We start from the raw sequence: 20,349 nt of genomic DNA on the forward strand, positions 1-20,349 counted from the left end.
CTTGGAGAGTTGAGACCCATGGAATGGGTACCATGCAATATGACTTCAAACGGTCTGCATTTGCTCACCGCACCTCACCAATCCTATCACTGCTGCGTTTATGCCGCTGTACACACGCTTGATTCTCTTTCGGAGACATATAAATCCGTAGTTTTTAAGATTATTTCTAGTCAGGTGTATTCTTAAGCGTTTAATATGGGGTGTTGAGTCCACTTCGTTGAGCAAGGAGTAGCTCTTGTCTATTACATATTTGGCTTATGGAACGGTATCTGTGCTAATTTCAATCTCTGGTTTCATGCAGCACCCCAACTCACCTTTCCCCTTAAGCAAGCAGAAGTTGGTTTTCTACATTTGAGACCCTGTTCTGTTTTGTAATTCAGTTCTTGTGTAGCCAAGTTTACCTTCCGTGTAGTAGTGATATCTTATGGTGTTTCTTTTTCTGTGTGACTTATTTCACTTAGAATCATCATACCTGAATCCACTCATTATGCTGCTACGGGCCTGATGACATAGATTTCATTGCTGAGTGATATTGCATTGTACGTAAGTACCACAACTTCTTTATCCATTTTTCCCTTTCTGTGATATTGAACTTGTACCGTAAACGAGGTTCTTGTAAACAGAGCCGTCCCAAAGTTTGGGGTGACCGTGTCTTTTTGATTTTAATTTCCCTAAGCTATAGGACCATAAGTGGAAGTGCCCTAGGCTCTGTTGCTTTGTTTTTTAGATGTTTCAGGAAACACCATACATTTCTCCAGAGTGGCTGTTGGCAATTTACATCCCCCCCACCAGCATAACAAGGCTCCCAGTTCTCCATGGCCTGTCCTGCCTTTCTAGATTTTACACTTTTTTCAGATGGCACTTTTGACCGGGGGGCAGTGAGACTTCATTGTAGTGCAGATTTCCTTTGCAAGCTTGCTTGGTGGGCCAAAAAGGGCGTATGCGTTTTTTCCTGAATATATTCAGGAAAAAACGCATACGCCCTTTTTGGCCAAGTGCATCATTGTGGACGTTCTGCCTCTTTTCCTATGCTTTACATGCAATTCCCGTCTACCTCCTGAAATCGGTTTCCTGCAATTCTGCCCCGCTTTCAAGTCCTCTTGGCAGCCTTACTTCAATATATTTTTGGATGATAGTTGTCATTTATAACTCTGCAGGTTTGTGAATTACAGTGCCCCTGAGCTCCTTTCTTCAACTCGCTTTCTTGTGAGCTGGCCGCAACACCGTAGGATTGCTTCAGGCCCTAGTGTGGTTCCGGCACGGCATGCTGAGCCTTTGGTTAATTCCTCTTTCTGATGGGAAATGAGAGTTAAATTTGCCCATCCAGACACCTCCAGCTAGTTTCTCATTGGTTCTCCCTATTCCTGTACATTTTCCGCAGAAATTGCAAACTGGGCCAAACAGGAGGTTAAAGGCACTGACTCTCCAAGTGGGGAGAGTCTTAGTAAAGCGTCTGGAGTTTGCACCCGAGTACCAGGGGATGAAAACTGAGACACATTTGAACACGTTTCCCGATCACACGGTGGATCATACTCTGGGTTCCACATGCATGTTTTAGCTGAAGGAAGAATCCCTTAAACCTGGAGAGTTGAGACCCATGGAATGGGTACCATGCAATATGACTTCAAAGGGTCTGCATTTGCTCACCGAACCTCACCAATCCTATCACTGCTGCGTTTATGCCGCTGTACACACGCTTGATTGTCTTTCGGAGACATATAAATCCGTAGGTTTTAAGATTATTTCTAGTCAGGTATATTCTTAGGCGTTTAATATGGGGTGTTGAGTCCACTTCGTTGAGCAAGGAGTAGCTCTTGTCTATTACATATTTGGCTTATGGAACGGTATCTGTGCTAATTTCAATCTCTGGTTTCATGCAGCACCCCAACTCACCTTTCCCCTTAAGCTAGCGTAAGTTGGTTTTCTACTTTTGAGACCCTGTTCTGTTTTGTAATTCAGTTCCTGTGTAGCCAAGTTTACATTCCGTGTAGTAGTGATATCTTATGATGTTTCTTTTTCTGTGTGACTTATTTCACTTAGAATCATCGTACCTGAATCCACTCATTATGCTGCGACGGGCCTGATGACATAGATTTCATTGCTGAGTGATATTGCATTGTACGTAAGTACCACAACTTCTTTATCCATTTTTCGCTTTCTGTGATATTGAACTTGTACCGTAAACGAGGTTCTTGTAAACAGAGCCGTCCCAAACTTTGGGGTGGCTGTGTCTTTTTGATTTTAATGTCCCTAAGCTATAGGACCATAAGTGGAAGTGCCCTAGGCTCTGTTGCTTTGTTTTTTAGATGTTTCAGGAAACACCATACACTTCTCCAGAGTGGCTGTTGGCAATTTACATCCCGCCCATCAGCATAACAAAGCTTCCAGTTCTCCATGGCCTGTCCTGCCTTTCTGGATTTTACACTTTTTTCAGATGGCCCTTTTGACCGGGGGGCAGTGAGACTTCATTGTAGTGCAGATTTCCTTTGCAAGCTTGCTTGGTTGGCCAAAAAGGGCGTATGCGTTTTTTCCTGAATATATTCAGGAAAAAACGCATACGCCCTATTTGGCCAAGTGCATCATTGTGGACGTTCTGCCTCTTTTCCTATGCTTTACATGCAATTCCCGTCTACCTCCTGAAATCGGTTTCCTGCAATTCTGCCCCGCCTTCAAGTCCTCTTGGCAGCCTTACTTCAATATATTTTTGGACGATAGCTGTCATTTATAACTCTGCAGGTTTGTGAATTACAGTGCCCCTGAGCTCCTTTCTTCAACTCGCTTTCTTGTGAGCTGGCCGCAACACCGCAGGATTGCTTCAGGCCCTAGTGTGGTTCTGGCACGGCACGCTGAGCCTTTGGTTAATTCCTCTTCCTGGTTGGAAATGAGAGTTAAATTTGACCGTCAAGACACCCCCAGCTAGTCTCTCATTGGTTCTCCCTATTCCTGTACATTTTCCGCAGAAATTGCAAACTGGGCCATACAGGAGGTTAAAGGCACTGACTCTCCAAGTGGGGAGAGTCTTAGTAAAGCGTCTGGAGTTTGCACCCGAGTACCAGGGGATGAAAACTGAGACACATTTGAACACGTTTCCCGATCACACGGTGGATCATACTCTGGGTTCCACATGCATGTTTTAGCTGAAGGAAGAATCCCTTAAACCTGGAGAGTTGAGACCCATGGAATGGGAACCATGCAATATGACTTCAAAGGGTCTGCATTTGCTCACCGCACCTCACCAATCCTATCACTGCTGCGTTTATGCCGCTGTACACACGCTTGATTGTCTTTCGGAGACATATAAATCCGTAGGTTTTAAGATTATTTCTAGTCAGGTATATTCTTAGGCGTTTAATATGGGGTGTTGAGTCCACTTCGTTGAGCAAGGAGTAGCTCTTGTCTATTACATATTTGGCTTATGGAACGGTATCTGTGCTAATTTCAATCTCTGGTTTCATGCAGCACCCCAACTCACCTTTCCCCTTAAGCTAGCGTAAGTTGGTTTTCTACTTTTGAGACCCTGTTCTGTTTTGTAATTCAGTTCCTGTGTAGCCAAGTTTACATTCCGTGTAGTAGTGATATCTTATGATGTTTCTTTTTCTGTCTGACTTATTTCATTTAGAATCATCGTACCTGAATCCACTCATTATGCTGCGACGGGCCTGATGACATAGATTTCATTGCTGAGTGATATTGCATTGTACGTAAGTACCACAACTTCTTTATCCATTTTTCGCTTTCTGTGATATTGAACTTGTACCGTAAACGAGGTTCTTGTAAACAGAGCCGTCCCAAATTTTGGGGTGGCTGTGTCTTTTTGATTTTAATTTCCCTAAGCTATAGGACCATAAGTGGAAGTGCCCTAGGCTCTGTTGCTTTGTTTTTTAGATGTTTCAGGAAACACCATACACTTCTCCAGAGTGGCTGTTGGCAATTTACATCCCGCCCACCAGCATAACAAGGCTCCCAGTTCTCCATGGCCTGTCCTGCCTTTCTGGATTTTACACTTTTTTCAGATGGCCCTTTTGACCGGGGGGCAGTGAGACTTCATTGTAGTGCAGATTTCCTTTGCAAGCTTGCTTGGTTGGCCAAAAAGGGCGTATGCGTTTTTTCCTGAATATATTCAGGAAAAAACGCATACGCCCTTTTTGGCCAAGTGCATCATTGTGGACGTTCTGCCTCTTTTCCTATGCTTTACATGCAATTCCTGTCTACCTCCTGAAATCGGTTTCGTGGAATTCTGTCCCGTTTTCAAGTCCTCTTGGCAGCCTTACTTCAATATATTTTTGGACGATAGCTGTCATTTATAACTCTGCACGTTTGTGAATTACAGTGCCCCTGAGCTCGTTTCTTCAACTCGCTTTCTTGTGAGCTGGCCGCAACACCGCAGGATTGCTTCAGGCCCTAGTGTAGTTCCGGCACGGCACGCTGAGCCTTTGGTTAATTCCTCTTCCTGGTGGGAAATGAGAGTTAAATTTGCCCGTCCAGACACCTCAAGCTAGTCTCTCTTTCGTTCTCCCTATTCCTGTTCATTTTCCACAGAAATTACAAACTGGGCCAAACAGGAGGTTAAAGGCACTGACTCTCCAAGTGGGGAGAGTGTTAGTAAAGCATCTGGAATGTTGCACCCGAGTACCAGGGACGAAAACGAGACACATTTGAACACGTTTCCCGATCACACGGTGGATCATACTCTGGGTTCCACATGCATGTTTTAGCTGAAGGAAGAATCCCTTAAACCTGGAGAGTTGAGATCCATGGAATGGGTACCATGCAATATGACTTCAAAGGGTCTGCATTTGCTCACCGAACCTCACCAATCCTATCACTGCTGCATTTATTCCGCTGTACAAACGCTTGATTCTCTTTCGGAGACATATAAATCCGTAGGTTTTAAGATTATTTCTAGTCAGGTATATTCTTAGGCGTTTAATATGGGGTGTTGAGTCCACTTCGTTCAGCAAGGAGTAGCTCTTGTCTATTGCATATTTGGCTTATGGAACGGTATCTGTGCTAATTTCAATCTCTGGTTTCATGCAGCACCCCAACTCACCTTTCCTCTTAAGCAAGCATAAGTTGGTTTTCTACATTTGACACCCTGTTCTGTTTTGTAATTCAGTTCCTGTGTAGCCAAGTTTACATTCCGTGTAGTAGTGATATCTTATGATGTTTCTTTTTCTGTGTGACTTATTTCACTTAGAATCATCGTACCTGAATCCACTCATTATGCTGCGACGGGCCTGATGACATAGATTTCATTGCTGAGTGATATTGCATTGTACGTAAGTACCACAACTTCTTTATCCATTTTTCGCTTTCTGTGATATTGAACTTGTACCGTAAACGAGGTTCTTGTAAACAGAGCCGTCCCAAACTTTGGGGTGGCTGTGTCTTTTTGATTTTAATGTCCCTAAGCTATAGGACCATAAGTGGAAGTGCCCTAGGCTCTGTTGCTTTGTTTTTTAGATGTTTCAGGAAACACCATACACTTCTCCAGAGTGGCTGTTGGCAATTTACATCCCGCCCATCAGCATAACAAAGCTTCCAGTTCTCCATGGCCTGTCCTGCCTTTCTGGATTTTACACTTTTTTCAGATGGCCCTTTTGACCGGGGGGCAGTGAGACTTCATTGTAGTGCAGATTTCCTTTGCAAGCTTGCTTGGTTGGCCAAAAAGGGCGTATGCGTTTTTTCCTGAATATATTCAGGAAAAAACGCATACGCCCTATTTGGCCAAGTGCATCATTGTGGACGTTCTGCCTCTTTTCCTATGCTTTACATGCAATTCCCGTCTACCTCCTGAAATCGGTTTCCTGCAATTCTGCCCCGCCTTCAAGTCCTCTTGGCAGCCTTACTTCAATATATTTTTGGACGATAGCTGTCATTTATAACTCTGCAGGTTTGTGAATTACAGTGCCCCTGAGCTCCTTTCTTCAACTCGCTTTCTTGTGAGCTGGCCGCAACACCGCAGGATTGCTTCAGGCCCTAGTGTGGTTCTGGCACGGCACGCTGAGCCTTTGGTTAATTCCTCTTCCTGGTTGGAAATGAGAGTTAAATTTGACCGTCAAGACACCCCCAGCTAGTCTCTCATTGGTTCTCCCTATTCCTGTACATTTTCCGCAGAAATTGCAAACTGGGCCAAACAGGAGGTTAAAGGCACTGACTCTCCAAGTGGGGAGAGTCTTAGTAAAGCGTCTGGAGTTTGCACCCGAGTACCAGGGGATGAAAACTGAGACACATTTGAACACGTTTCCCGATCACACGGTGGATCATACTCTGGGTTCCACATGCATGTTTTAGCTGAAGGAAGAATCCCTTAAACCTGGAGAGTTGAGACCCATGGAATGGGAACCATGCAATATGACTTCAAAGGGTCTGCATTTGCTCACCGCACCTCACCAATCCTATCACTGCTGCGTTTATGCCGCTGTACACACGCTTGATTGTCTTTCGGAGACATATAAATCCGTAGGTTTTAAGATTATTTCTAGTCAGGTATATTCTTAGGCGTTTAATATGGGGTGTTGAGTCCACTTCGTTGAGCAAGGAGTAGCTCTTGTCTATTACATATTTGGCTTATGGAACGGTATCTGTGCTAATTTCAATCTCTGGTTTCATGCAGCACCCCAACTCACCTTTCCCCTTAAGCTAGCGTAAGTTGGTTTTCTACTTTTGAGACCCTGTTCTGTTTTGTAATTCAGTTCCTGTGTAGCCAAGTTTACATTCCGTGTAGTAGTGATATCTTATGATGTTTCTTTTTCTGTCTGACTTATTTCATTTAGAATCATCGTACCTGAATCCACTCATTATGCTGCGACGGGCCTGATGACATAGATTTCATTGCTGAGTGATATTGCATTGTACGTAAGTACCACAACTTCTTTATCCATTTTTCGCTTTCTGTGATATTGAACTTGTACCGTAAACGAGGTTCTTGTAAACAGAGCCGTCCCAAATTTTGGGGTGGCTGTGTCTTTTTGATTTTAATTTCCCTAAGCTATAGGACCATAAGTGGAAGTGCCCTAGGCTCTGTTGCTTTGTTTTTTAGATGTTTCAGGAAACACCATACACTTCTCCAGAGTGGCTGTTGGCAATTTACATCCCGCCCACCAGCATAACAAGGCTCCCAGTTCTCCATGGCCTGTCCTGCCTTTCTGGATTTTACACTTTTTTCAGATGGCCCTTTTGACCGGGGGGCAGTGAGACTTCATTGTAGTGCAGATTTCCTTTGCAAGCTTGCTTGGTTGGCCAAAAAGGGCGTATGCGTTTTTTCCTGAATATATTCAGGAAAAAACGCATACGCCCTTTTTGGCCAAGTGCATCATTGTGGACGTTCTGCCTCTTTTCCTATGCTTTACATGCAATTCCTGTCTACCTCCTGAAATCGGTTTCGTGGAATTCTGTCCCGTTTTCAAGTCCTCTTGGCAGCCTTACTTCAATATATTTTTGGACGATAGCTGTCATTTATAACTCTGCACGTTTGTGAATTACAGTGCCCCTGAGCTCGTTTCTTCAACTCGCTTTCTTGTGAGCTGGCCGCAACACCGCAGGATTGCTTCAGGCCCTAGTGTAGTTCCGGCACGGCACGCTGAGCCTTTGGTTAATTCCTCTTCCTGGTGGGAAATGAGAGTTAAATTTGCCCGTCCAGACACCTCAAGCTAGTCTCTCTTTCGTTCTCCCTATTCCTGTTCATTTTCCACAGAAATTACAAACTGGGCCAAACAGGAGGTTAAAGGCACTGACTCTCCAAGTGGGGAGAGTGTTAGTAAAGCATCTGGAATGTTGCACCCGAGTACCAGGGACGAAAACGAGACACATTTGAACACGTTTCCCGATCACACGGTGGATCATACTCTGGGTTCCACATGCATGTTTTAGCTGAAGGAAGAATCCCTTAAACCTGGAGAGTTGAGATCCATGGAATGGGTACCATGCAATATGACTTCAAAGGGTCTGCATTTGCTCACCGAACCTCACCAATCCTATCACTGCTGCATTTATTCCGCTGTACAAACGCTTGATTCTCTTTCGGAGACATATAAATCCGTAGGTTTTAAGATTATTTCTAGTCAGGTATATTCTTAGGCGTTTAATATGGGGTGTTGAGTCCACTTCGTTCAGCAAGGAGTAGCTCTTGTCTATTGCATATTTGGCTTATGGAACGGTATCTGTGCTAATTTCAATCTCTGGTTTCATGCAGCACCCCAACTCACCTTTCCTCTTAAGCAAGCATAAGTTGGTTTTCTACATTTGACACCCTGTTCTGTTTTGTAATTCAGTTCCTGTGTAGCCAAGTTTACATTCCGTGTAGTAGTGATATCTTATGATGTTTCTTTTTCTGTGTGACTTATTTCACTTAGACTCATCATACCTGCATCCACTCATTATGCTGCTACGGGCCTGATGACATAGATTTCATTGCTGAGTGATATTGCATTGTACGTAAGTACCACAACTTCTTTATCCATTTTTTGCTTTCTGTGATATTGAACTTGTACCGTAAACAAGGTTCTTGTAAACAGAGCCGTCCCAAACTTTGGGGTGGCTGTGTCTTTTTGATTTTAATTTCCCTAAGCTATAGGACCATAAGTGGAAGTGCCCTAGGCTCTGTTGCTTTGTTTTTTGGATGTTTCAGGAAACACCATACACTTCTCCAGAGTGGCTATTGGCAATTTACATCCCGCCCACCAGCATAACAAGGCTCCCAGTTCTCCATGGCCTGTCCTGCCTTTCTGGATTTTACACTTTTTTCAGATGGCCCTTTTGACCGGGGGGCAGTGAGACTTCATTGTAGTGCAGATTTCCTTTGCAAGCTTGCTTGGTTGGCCAAAAAGGGCGTATGCGTTTTTTCCTGAATATATTCAGGAAAAAACGCATACGCCCTTTTTGGCCAAGTGCATCATTGTGGACGTTCTGCCTCTTTTCCTATGCTTTACATGCAATTCCTGTCTACCTCCTGAAATCGGTTTCCTGCAATTCTGCCCCGCTTTCAAGTCCTCTTGGCAGCCTTACTTCAATATATTTTTGGACGATAGCTGTCATTTATAACTCTGCAGGTTTGTGAATTACAGTGCCCCTGAGCTCCTTTCTTCAACTCGCTTTCTTGTGAGCTGGCCGCAACACCGCAGGATTGCTTCAGGCCCTAGTGTGGTTCCGGCACGGCATGCTGAGCCTTTGGTTAATTCCTCTTTCTGATGGGAAATGAGAGTTAAATTTGCCCGTCCAGACACCTCCAGCTAGTTTCTCATTGGTTCTCCCTATTCCTGTACATTTTCCGCAGAAATTGCAAACTGGGCCATACAGGAGGTTAAAGACACTGACTCTCCAAGTGGGGAGAGTGTTAGTAAAGCGTCTGGAGTGTTGCACCCGAGTACCAGGGGACGAAAACTGAGACACATTTGAACACGTTTCCTGATCACACGGTGGATCATACTCTGTGTTCCACATGCATGTTTTAGCTGAAGGAAGAATCCCTTAAACTTGGAGAGTTGAGACCCATGGAATGGGTACCATGCAATATGACTTCAAAGGGTCTGCATTTGCTCACCGCACCTCACCAATCCTATCACTGCTGCGTTTATGCCGCTGTACACACGCTTGATTCTCTTTCGGAGACATATAAATCCGTAGTTTTTAAGATTATTTCTAGTCAGGTGTATTCTTAAGCGTTTAATATGGGGTGTTGAGTCCACTTCGTTGAGCAAGGAGTAGCTCTTGTCTATTACATATTTGGCTTATGGAACGGTATCTGTGCTAATTTCATTCTCTGGTTTCATGCAGCACCCCAACTCACCTTTCCCCTCAAGCAAGCATAAGTTGGTTTTCTACATTTGAGACCCTGTTCTGTTTTGTAATTCAGTTCTTGTGTAGCCAAGTTTACCTTCCGTGTAGTAGTGATATCTTATGGTGTTTCTTTTTCTGTGTGACTTATTTCACTTAGAATCATCATACCTGAATCCACTCATTATGCTACTACGGGCCTGATGACATAGATTTCATTGCTGAGTGATATTGCATTGTACGTAAGTACCACAACTTCTTTATCCATTTTTCCCTTTCTGTGATATTGAACTTGTACCGTAAACGAGGTTCTTGTAAACAGAGCCGTCCCAAACTTTGGGGTGACCGTGTCTTTTTGATTTTAATTTCCCTAAGCTATAGGACCATAAGTGGAAGTGCCCTAGGCTCTGTTGCTTTGTTTTTTAGATGTTTCAGGAAACAGCATACACTTCTCCAGAGTGGCTGTTGGCAATTTACATCCCGCCCATCTGCATAACAAGGCTCCCAGTTCTCCATGGCCTGTCCTGCCTTTCTGGATTTTACACTTTTTTCAGATGGCCCTTTTGACCGGGGGGCAGTGAGACTTCATTGTAGTGCAGATTTCCTTTGCAAGCTTGCTTGGTTGGCCAAAAAGGGCGTATGCGTTTTTTCCTGAATATATTCAGGAAAAAACGCATACGCCCTTTTTGGCCAAGTGCATCATTGTGGACGTTCTGCCTCTTTTCCTATGCTTTACATGCAATTCCCGTCTACCTCCTGAAATCGGTTTCCTGCAATTCTGCCCCGCTTTCAAGTCCTCTTGGCAGCCTTACTTCAATATATTTTTGGACGATAGCTGTCATTTATAACTCTGCAGGTTTGTGAATTACAGTGCCCCTGAGCTCCTTTCTTCACCTCGCTTTGTTGTGAGCTGGCCGCAACACCGTAGGATTGCTTCAGGCCCTAGTGTGGTTCCGGCACGGCATGCTGAGCCTTTGGTTAATTCCTCTTCCTGGTGGGAAATGAGAGTTAAATTTGCCCGTCCAGACACCTCCAGCTAGTCTCTCATTGGTTCTCCCTATTCCTGTTCATTTTCCACAGAAATTGCAAACTGGGCCAAACAGGAGTTTAAAGGCACTGACTCTCCAAGTGGGGAGAGTGTTAGTAAAGCGTCTGGAATGTTGCACCCGAGTACCAGGGGACGTAAACTGAGACACATTTGAACACGTTTTCCGATCACACGGTGGATCATACTCTGGGTTCCACATGCATGTTTCAGCTGAAGGAAGAATCCCTTAAACATGGAGAGTTGAGACCCATGGAATGGGTACCATGCAATATGACTTCAAAGGGTCTGCATTTGCTCACCGAACCTCACCAATCCTATCACTGCTGCGTTTATGCTGCTGTACACACGCTTGATTCTCCTTCGGAGACATATAAATCCATAGTTTTTAAGATTCTTACTAGTCAGATATATTGTTAGGCGTTTAATATGGGGTGTTGAGTCCACTTCGTTGAGCAAGGAGTAGCACTTGTCTATTATATATTTGGCTTATGGAACGGTATCTGTGCTAATTTCAATCTCTTGTTGTATGCAGCACCCCAACTCACCTTTCCCCTTAAGCAAGCATAAATTGGTTTTCTACATTTGACACTCTGTTCTGTTTAGTAATTTAGTTCCTGTGTAACCAAGTTTACATTCCGTGTAGTAGTGATATCTTATGATGTTTCTTTTTCTGTGTGACTTATTTTTTTACTTTTTTTATTTTTTTATTTTTATTTTTTTGCGGTACGTGGGCCTCTCACTTTTGTGGTCTTTCCCATTGCGGAGCACAGGCTCCGGACGCGCAGGCTCAGCGGCCATGGCTCACAGGCCCAGCCGCTCCGCGGCATGTGGGATCTTCCCGGAGCGGGGCACGAACCCATGTCCTCTGCATCGGCAGGCGGACTCTCAACCACTGCGCCACCAGGTAAGCCCTGTGTGACTTATTTCACTTAGAATCATCGTACCTGAATCCACTCATTATGCTGCTATGTGCCTGATGACATAGATTTCATTGCTGAGTGATATTGCATTGTACGTAAGTACCACAACTTCTTTATCCATTTTTCGCTTTCTGTGATATTGAACTTATACGGTGAAGAAGGTTCTTGTCAACAGAGCCGTCCCAAACTTTGGGATGGCTGTGTCTTTTTGATTTTAATTTCCCTAAGCTATAGGACCATAAGTGGAAGTGCCCTAGGCTCTGTTGCTTTGTTTTTTGGATGTTTCAGGAAACACCATACACTTCTCCAGAGTGGCTGCTTGTAATTTACATCCCACCCATCAGCATAACAAGGCTCCCAGTTCTCCATGGCCTGTCCTGCCTTTCTGGATTTTACACTTTTTTCAGATGGCCCTTTTGACCAGGGGGCAGTGAGACTTCATTGTAGTGCAGATTTCCTTTGCAAGCTTGCTTGGTTGGCCAAAAAGTGCGTATGCGTTTTTTCCTGAATATATCCAGGAAAAAACGCATACGCCCTTTTTGGCCAAGTGCATCATTGTGGACGTTCTGCCTCTTTTCCTATGCTTTACATGCAATTCCAGTCTACCTCCTGAAATCGGTTTCCTGCAATTCTGCCCCGCTTTCAACTCCTCTTGGCTGCCTTACTTCAATATATTTTTGGAAGATAGCTGTCATTTTAACTCTGCAGGTTTGTGAATTACAGTGCCCCTGAGCTCCTTTCTTCAACTTGCTTTCTTGTGAGCTGGCCGCAACACCGCAGGATTGCTTCAGGCCCTAGTTTGTTTCCGGCACGGCATGCTGAGCCTTTGGTTAATTCCTCTTCCTGGTGGGAAATGAGAGTTAAATTTGCCCGTCCAGACACCTCCACCTAGTCTCTCATTGGTTCTCCCTATTCCTGTTCATTTTCCACAGAAATTGCAAACTGGGCCAAACAGGAGGTTAAAGGCACTGACTCTCCAAGTGGGGAGAGTGTTAGTAAAGCGTCTGGAATGCTGCACCCGAGTAGCAGGGGACGAAAACTGAGACACATTTGAACACGTTTTCCGATCACGCGGTGGAATATACTCTGGGTTCCACATGCATGTTTTAGCTGAAGGAAGAATCCCTTAAACATGGAGAGTTGAGACCCATGGAATGGGTACCATGCAATATGACTTCAAAGGGTCTGCATTTGCTCACCGAACCTCACCAATCCTATCACTGCTGCGTTTATGCCGCTGTACACATGCTTGATTCTCTTTCGGAGACATATAAATCCATAATTTTTAAGATTCTTACTAGTCAGGTATATTGTTAGGCGTTTAATATGGGTTGTTGAGTCCACTTCGTTGAGCAAGGAGTAGCACTTGTCTATTATATATTTGGCTTATGGAATGGTATCTGTGCTAATTTCAATCTCTTGTTGTATGCAGCACCCCAACTCACCTTTCCCCTTAAGCAAGCATAAATTGGTTTTCTACATTTGACACTCTGTTCTGTTTAGTAATTTAGTTCCTGTGTAACCAAGTTTACATCCGTGTAGTAGTGATATCTTATGATGTTTCTTTTTCTGTGTGACTTATTTTTTTATTTTTTTATTTTTTTTATTTATTTATTTATTTATTTTTTTGCGGTACGTGGGCCTCTCACTGTTGTGGTCTTTCCCATTGCAGAGCCCAGGCTCCGGACACGCAGGCTCAGCGGCCATGGCTCACAGGCTCAGCCGCTCCGCGGCATGTGGGATCTTCCCGGAGCGGGGCACGAACCCATGTCCTCTGCATCGGCAGACGGACTCTCAACCACTGCGCCACCAGGTAAGCCCTGTGTGACTTATTTCACTTAGAATCATCGTACCTGAATCCACTCATTATGCTGCTACAGGCCTGATGACATAGATTTCATTGCTGAGTGATATTGCATTGTACGTAAGTACCACAACTTCTTTATCCATTTTTCGCTTTCTGTGATATTGAACTTGTACCGTAAACGAGGTTCTTGTAAACAGAGCCGTCCCAAACTTGGGGAGGCTGTGTCTTTTTGATTTTAATTTCCCTAAGCTATAGGACCATAAGTGGAAGTGCCCTAGGCTCTGTTGCTTTGTTTTCTGGATGTTTCAGGAAACACCATACACTTCTCCAGAGTGGCTGCTGGCAATTTACATCCCGCCCATCAGCATAACAAGGCTCCCAGTTCTCCATGGCCTGTCCTGCCTTTCTGGATTTTACACTTTTTTCAGATGGCCCTTTTGACCGGGGGGCAGTGAGACTTCATTGTAGTGCAGATTTCCTTTGCAAGCTTGCTTGGTTGGCCAAAAAGGGCGTATGCGTTTTTTCCTGAATATATTCAGGAAAAAACGCATACGCCCTTTTTGGCCAAGTGCATCATTGTGGACGTTCTGCCTCTTTTCCTATGCTTTACATGCAATTCCCGTCTACCTCCTGAAATCGGTTTCCTGCAATTCTGCCCCGCCTTCAAGTCCTCTTGGCAGCCTTACTTCAATATATTTTTGGACGATAGCTGTCATTTATAACTCTGCAGGTTTGTGAATTACAGTGCCCCTGAGCTCCTTTCTTCAACTCGCTTTCTTGTGAGCTGGCCGCAACACCGCAGGATTGCTTCAGGCCCTAGTGTGGTTCCGGCATGGCACGCTGAGCCTTTGGTTAATTCCTCTTCCTGGTGGGAAATGAGAGTTAAATTTGACCGTCAAGACACCCCCAGCTAGTCTCTCATTGGTTCTCCCTATTCCTGTACATTTTCCGCAGTAATTGCAAACTGGGCCAAACAGGAGGTTAAAGGCACTGACTCTCCAAGTGGGGAGAGTGTTAGTAAAGCATCTGGAATGTTGCATCCGAGTTCCACGGGACGATAACTGAGACACATTTGAACACGTTTCCCGATCACACGGTGGATCATACTCTGGGTTCCACATGCATGTTTTAGCTGAAGGAAGAATCCCTTAAACCTGGAGAGTTGAGACCCATGGAATGGGTACCATGCAATATGACTTCAAAGGGTCTGCATTTGCTCACCGAACTTCACCAATCCTATCACTGCTGCGTTTATGCTGCCGTACACACGCTTGATTCTCTTTCGGAGACATATAAATCGGTAGGTTTTAATATTCTTACTAGTCAGGTATATTATTAGGCATTTATTATGGGGTGTTGAGTCCACTGCGTTGAGCAAGGAGTAGCTCTTGTCTATTACATATTTGGCTTATGGAACGGTATCTGTGCTAATTTCAATCTCTGGTTTTATGCAGCACCCCAACACACCTTTCCCATTAAGCAAGCATAAGTTGGTTTTCTACATTTGACACCCTGTTCTGTTTTGTAATTCAATTCCTGTGTAGCCAAGTTTACATTCCGTGTAGTAGTGATATCTTATGATGTTTCTTTTTCTGTGTGACTTATTTCACTTAGAATCATCGTACCTGCATCCACTCATTATGCTGCTACGGGCCTGATGACATAGATTTCATTGCTGAGTGATATTGCATTGTACGTAAGTACCACAACTTCTTTATCCATTTTTCGCTTTCTGTGATATTGAACTTGTACCGTAAACGAGGTTCTTGTAAACAGAGCCGTCCCAAACTTTGGGGTGGCTGTGTCTTTTTGATTTTAATTTCCCTAAGCTATAGGACCATAAGTGGAAGTGCCCTAGGCTCTGTTGCTTTGTTTTTTAGATGTTTCAGGAAACACCATACACTTCTCCAGAGTGGCTGTTGGCAATTTACATCCCGCCCACCAGCATAACAAGGCTCCCAGTTCTCCATGGCCTGTCCTGCCTTTCTGGATTTTACACTTTTTTCAGATGGCCCTTTTGACCGGGGGGCAGTGAGACTTCATTGTAGTGCAGATTTCCTTTGCAAGCTTGCTTGGTTGGCCAAAAAGGGCGTATGCGTTTTTTCCTGAATATATTCAGGAAAGAACGCATACGCCCTTTTTGGCCAAGTGCATCATTGTGGACGTTCTGCCTCTTTTCCTATGCTTTACATGCAATTCCAGTCTACCTCCTGAAATCGGTTTCCTGCAATTCTGCCCCGCTTTCAAGTCCTCTTGGCAGCCTTACTTCAATATATTTTTGGACGATAAGTGTCATTTATAACTCTGTAGGGTTGTGAATTACAGTGTCCCTGAGCTCCTTTCTTCAACTCGCTTTTTTGTGAGCTGGCCGCAACACTGCAGGATTGCTTCAGGCCCTAGTGTGGTTCCGGCATGGCACGCTGAGCCTTTGGTTAATTCCTCTTCCTGGTGGGAAATGAGAGTTAAATTTGCCCTTCCAGACACCTCCAGCTAGTCTCTCCTTGGTTCTCCATCTTCCTGTTCATCTTCCACAGAAACTGCAAACTGGGCCAAACAGGAGGTTAAAGGCCCTGACTCTCCAAGTGGGGAGAGTGTTAGTAAAGTGTCTGGAATGTTGTACCCGAGTACCAGCGGACGAAAACTGAGACACATTTGAACACGTTTCCCGATCACACCGTGGATCATACTCTGGGTTCCACATGCATGTTTTAGCTGAATGAAGAATCCCTTAAACCTAGAGAGTTGAGACCATGGAATGGGTACCATGCAATATTACTTCAAAGGGTCTGCATTTGCTCACCGAACCTCACCAATCCTATCACTGCTGCGTTTATTCCGCTGTACACATGCTTGATTCTCTTTCGGAGACATATAAATCCATAGGTTTTAAGATTCTTACTAGTCAGGTATATTCTTAGGCTTTTAATATGGGATGTTGAGTCCACTTCGTTGAGCAAGGAGTAGCTATTCTCTATTACATATTTGTCTTATGGAACGGTATCTGCTAATTTCAATTTCTGGTTTTATGCAGCACCCTAACTCACCTTTCCCCTTAAGCAAGCATAAGTTGGTTTTCTACATTTGAGACGCTGTTCTGTTTTGTAATTCAGTTCCTGTGTAGCCAAGTTTACATTCCGTGTAGTAGTGATATCTTATGATGTTTCTCTTTCTGTGTGACTTATTTCACTTAGAATCATCGTACCTGAATCCACTCATTATGCTGCTACGGGCCTGATGACATAGATTTCATTGCTGAGTGATATTGCATTGTACGTAAGTACCACAACTTCTTTATCCATTTTTCACTTTTTGCGATATTAAACTTGTACCGTAAACGAGGTTCTTGTAAACAGAGCCATCCCAACCTTTGGGGTGGCTGTGTCTTTTTGATTTTAATTTCCCTAAGCTATAGGACCATAAGTGGAAGTGCCCTAGGCTCTGTTGCTTAGTTTTTTGGATGTTTCAGGAAACACCGTACACTTCTCCAGAGTGGCTGTTGGCAATTTACATCTCGCCCATCAGCATAACAAGGCTCCCAGTTCTCCATGGCCTGTCCTGCCTTTCTGGATTTTACTCTTTTTTCAGAAGTCCCTTTGACCGGGGGGCAGTGAGACTTCATTGTAGTGCAGATTTCCTTTGCGAGCTTGCTTGGTTGGCCAGAAAGGGCTTATGCGTTTCTTCCTGAATATATTCAGGAAAGAACACATACGCCCTTTTTGGCCAAGTGCATCATTGTCGACGTTCTGAGTCTTTTCATATGTTTTCAGTGCAATTCCAGTCTACCTCCTGAAATAGGTTTCCTGCAGTTCTGCCTTGCTCTCAGTGCCTCTTCATAGCCTTACTTCAATATACTTTTGGAAAATAGTTGGCCTTTATAACTCTGCAGGTTTTTGAATTGCAGTGGCCCATAGCTCCATTTTTCAGCTCTTATTTTTGTGATCTTGCCTCATATCCACAGGATTTCTTCAGGCCCTATTCTTCTTCTGGGGTGCCTTGCTCTGCCTTTGGTTAATTCTTCTTCCTGAATTGAAATTAGAGTGACATGTGCCCATTGAAACCGCTACAGCTATTTTCTCACTGGTTCCCCCTATTCCCATTCATCCTCCGCACTAACTGCAGACTGTGTGATACCGGAACTTAAAGGCATTGACTCTCCATGTGGAGATGTTGTTAGTAAAGTGGCTGGAATGTTGATCCGGAGCCCCAGGAGAGGAAAATGAGGTGCATTTTAGAAACCTTTCCCGATCATATGGTATACCATCCGCTGGATTTCCCATGCATGGTTTAGCTGTAGGAAGATTCCCTTCAACTTGGAGTGTTGGGACCCTTGGAATAAGTAGCATGAAGTATTGCATTAAACTTTCGGCAGTTGCTCACCAAAGCTCTCCAATCCTTTCAGCCCCAAGTGTCCAGCCTTATGTCTTATCCAGCTGTGGGTTTATATGTGGTCATTCCAGGTTGCATCACAGCCCCTGAGCGAATTTTGTAAGAATTTTTCTCTCTTTCATTGTTTCTGCGTTTTGGTTTTAAAATTTATTTCTATAATGGGGTTTAGCTCATTTTCACTGCTGTGTTTGTGCCGCTCTGCTCACACTTGATTCCCTTATGGAGATATATCAATACATGGGTTTTAAGATTCTTATTACTCAGATATATTTCTCTGCGGTTTATAGGGTGTGTTGAGGCCAGTTCATTGAGCAAGGTGTAGATCTTGTCTGATACCTATTTGGTTTATTGAACGGTATCTGTGCTAATTTCAAACTCTGGTTTTATGCATCACCCCACCTCTCCTTTCCCCTTAAGCTGACATAAGTGTGTTTTCTAAATGTGAGACACTGTTCTGTTTTGTAATTCATTTTTTGTGCAGCCATATTTATCCTCCCTCTATAAGTGATATCTTATGATATGTTTCTTTTTCTGTTTGACTTATTTCAAGTAGTATTATCGGACCTCAATCCACTCTTTATCCTTCTACTAGCCTTATTACATTGATTTCATGGTGAAGAGATATTCCATTGTACATAAGTACCACATTTTCTTTATCCATTGTTCTCTTTCCTGGGATATTTAAGGTGTACTGAAGTTGAGGTTCTTGTAAACAGAGTAGCCCTAAACTGTGGTGTGCTTGTGTCTTGTTGATTTTTAGACTTCCCTAGATATACTCCCATGATTGGAAGTGCCCTATGCTCTGTCGCTCTGTTTTTTAGATCATTTAGGAACCACCATACACATGTCCAGAGTGGCTCTCGGCAGTTCACACACTGTCCATCAGCGTATAAAGGCTCCCTGTTCTCCATGGCCTGTCCTGCATTTCTGGTTTTTACAATTTTTTCGGATGGCCCTTTTGACCGGTGGGAAATGAGACTTCTTTGTTGTGCACATTTGCATTGCTTGCTTGCTTGGTTGCCCATAAAGTGCGTATGCGTTTTTTCCTGGATATATTCAGGAAAAAACGCATACTCCCTTTTGGGCCAACTGCATCATTGTCGAAATTCTGCCGCTTTTCATGTGCTTTAAAGGCGAGTCCAATCTATCTCTTGAAATCTGTTTCTTGCAATTCTGTCTTGCATTCAGATCCTCTTCTTTGCCTTACCTCAACATATTTTTGGACGTTAGTTTTCATTTATAACTCTGCAGGTTTGTGAATTGCAGTGACCCTGAGCTCCATTTTTTAAGTTGCTCTTTTGTGAGCTGGCCTCAAAACCGCAGGATTGCTTCAGGCCCTATTTTGGCTCCGGCGAGGCGGGCTGAGCCTTTTTTTAATTCTTATTCTTAATGGGAAATTAGAGTGACATGTGCCCGTCCAAACCCCTACAACTATTCTCTCATTGGTTCCCCCTGTTCCCGTTCATCCTCCTCACAATTTGCAAAATGTGTGAAACAGAAGTTTAAATGTGCTGATTCTCTAAGTGGGGAGATTCTAAGTAACGTGGCTGGAATGATGAACAGGAGCACCAGGAGAGGATAAATGAGGTGCATTTTAGACACATCTCCCGATCACATGGTGTACAGTCCTCTGGGTTTTCCATGCATGTTTTAGCTGTAGGAAGATTCCTTGAACCTGCAGATTTGGGACCCATTGAATGGGTACCAGGTAGTATTACTTTAAAGGGTGTGCATTTCCTCACCCAACCTCACATTTCTCTTAGCGCGAACAGTTTCCAGCCTTATGTCTCATCCTGCTGTGGGTCTAGATGTGTTCAATCCATGTTGCATCACCGTCCCTGAGGAAAAGTTGTAAGAGGTTTTCTCTGTCTCTCTGTCGTTTATTTTTTTCAATTTATTACTATGTTGTTTACAGCTGATTTTCAAAGCTCTGTTTCTTGCTGCTGTACATCCACTTGATTCACGTACAGAGAGACATCAATAATTTCTTTTTCAGATTCTTACCAGTCATAGATATTCTTTTCCGGTGACTTGAGTGTGCTGAGTGCAGTTCTTTTAGCTACCGTGTAGGCCTTGTTGATTATCAGTTTGGTATTTGGAATGGTATCTTTGCTAATTTCAACCTCCTGGATGATGCCTCACCCCTCCCCACCTTTCCCGTTTAGCAGCCTTACGCGTGTTTTCTACATATTTATGTCACTTAGAATGATCATACGTAACTCCTCCGGAGTTGTTACAACTGGCCATATTTCATTGATTTCCAGGCTGAGTAATATTCCACTCTACATAAGTACCACATCTCTATCCATTTTTTCCCTCCAGAGACATTTAAGTTATATCCTAGTCGAGGATCTTTTAAACAGAGAGGCAGTAAACATTGGGGTGCCTGTGTCCTCTCGATTTTTGTTTTTCCC

This window comes from Leucopleurus acutus (genome assembly GCF_964270905.1).
Source record: "Leucopleurus acutus genome assembly, chromosome: 1".
NCBI classification, from domain to species: Eukaryota; Metazoa; Chordata; class Mammalia; order Artiodactyla; family Delphinidae; genus Leucopleurus; species Leucopleurus acutus.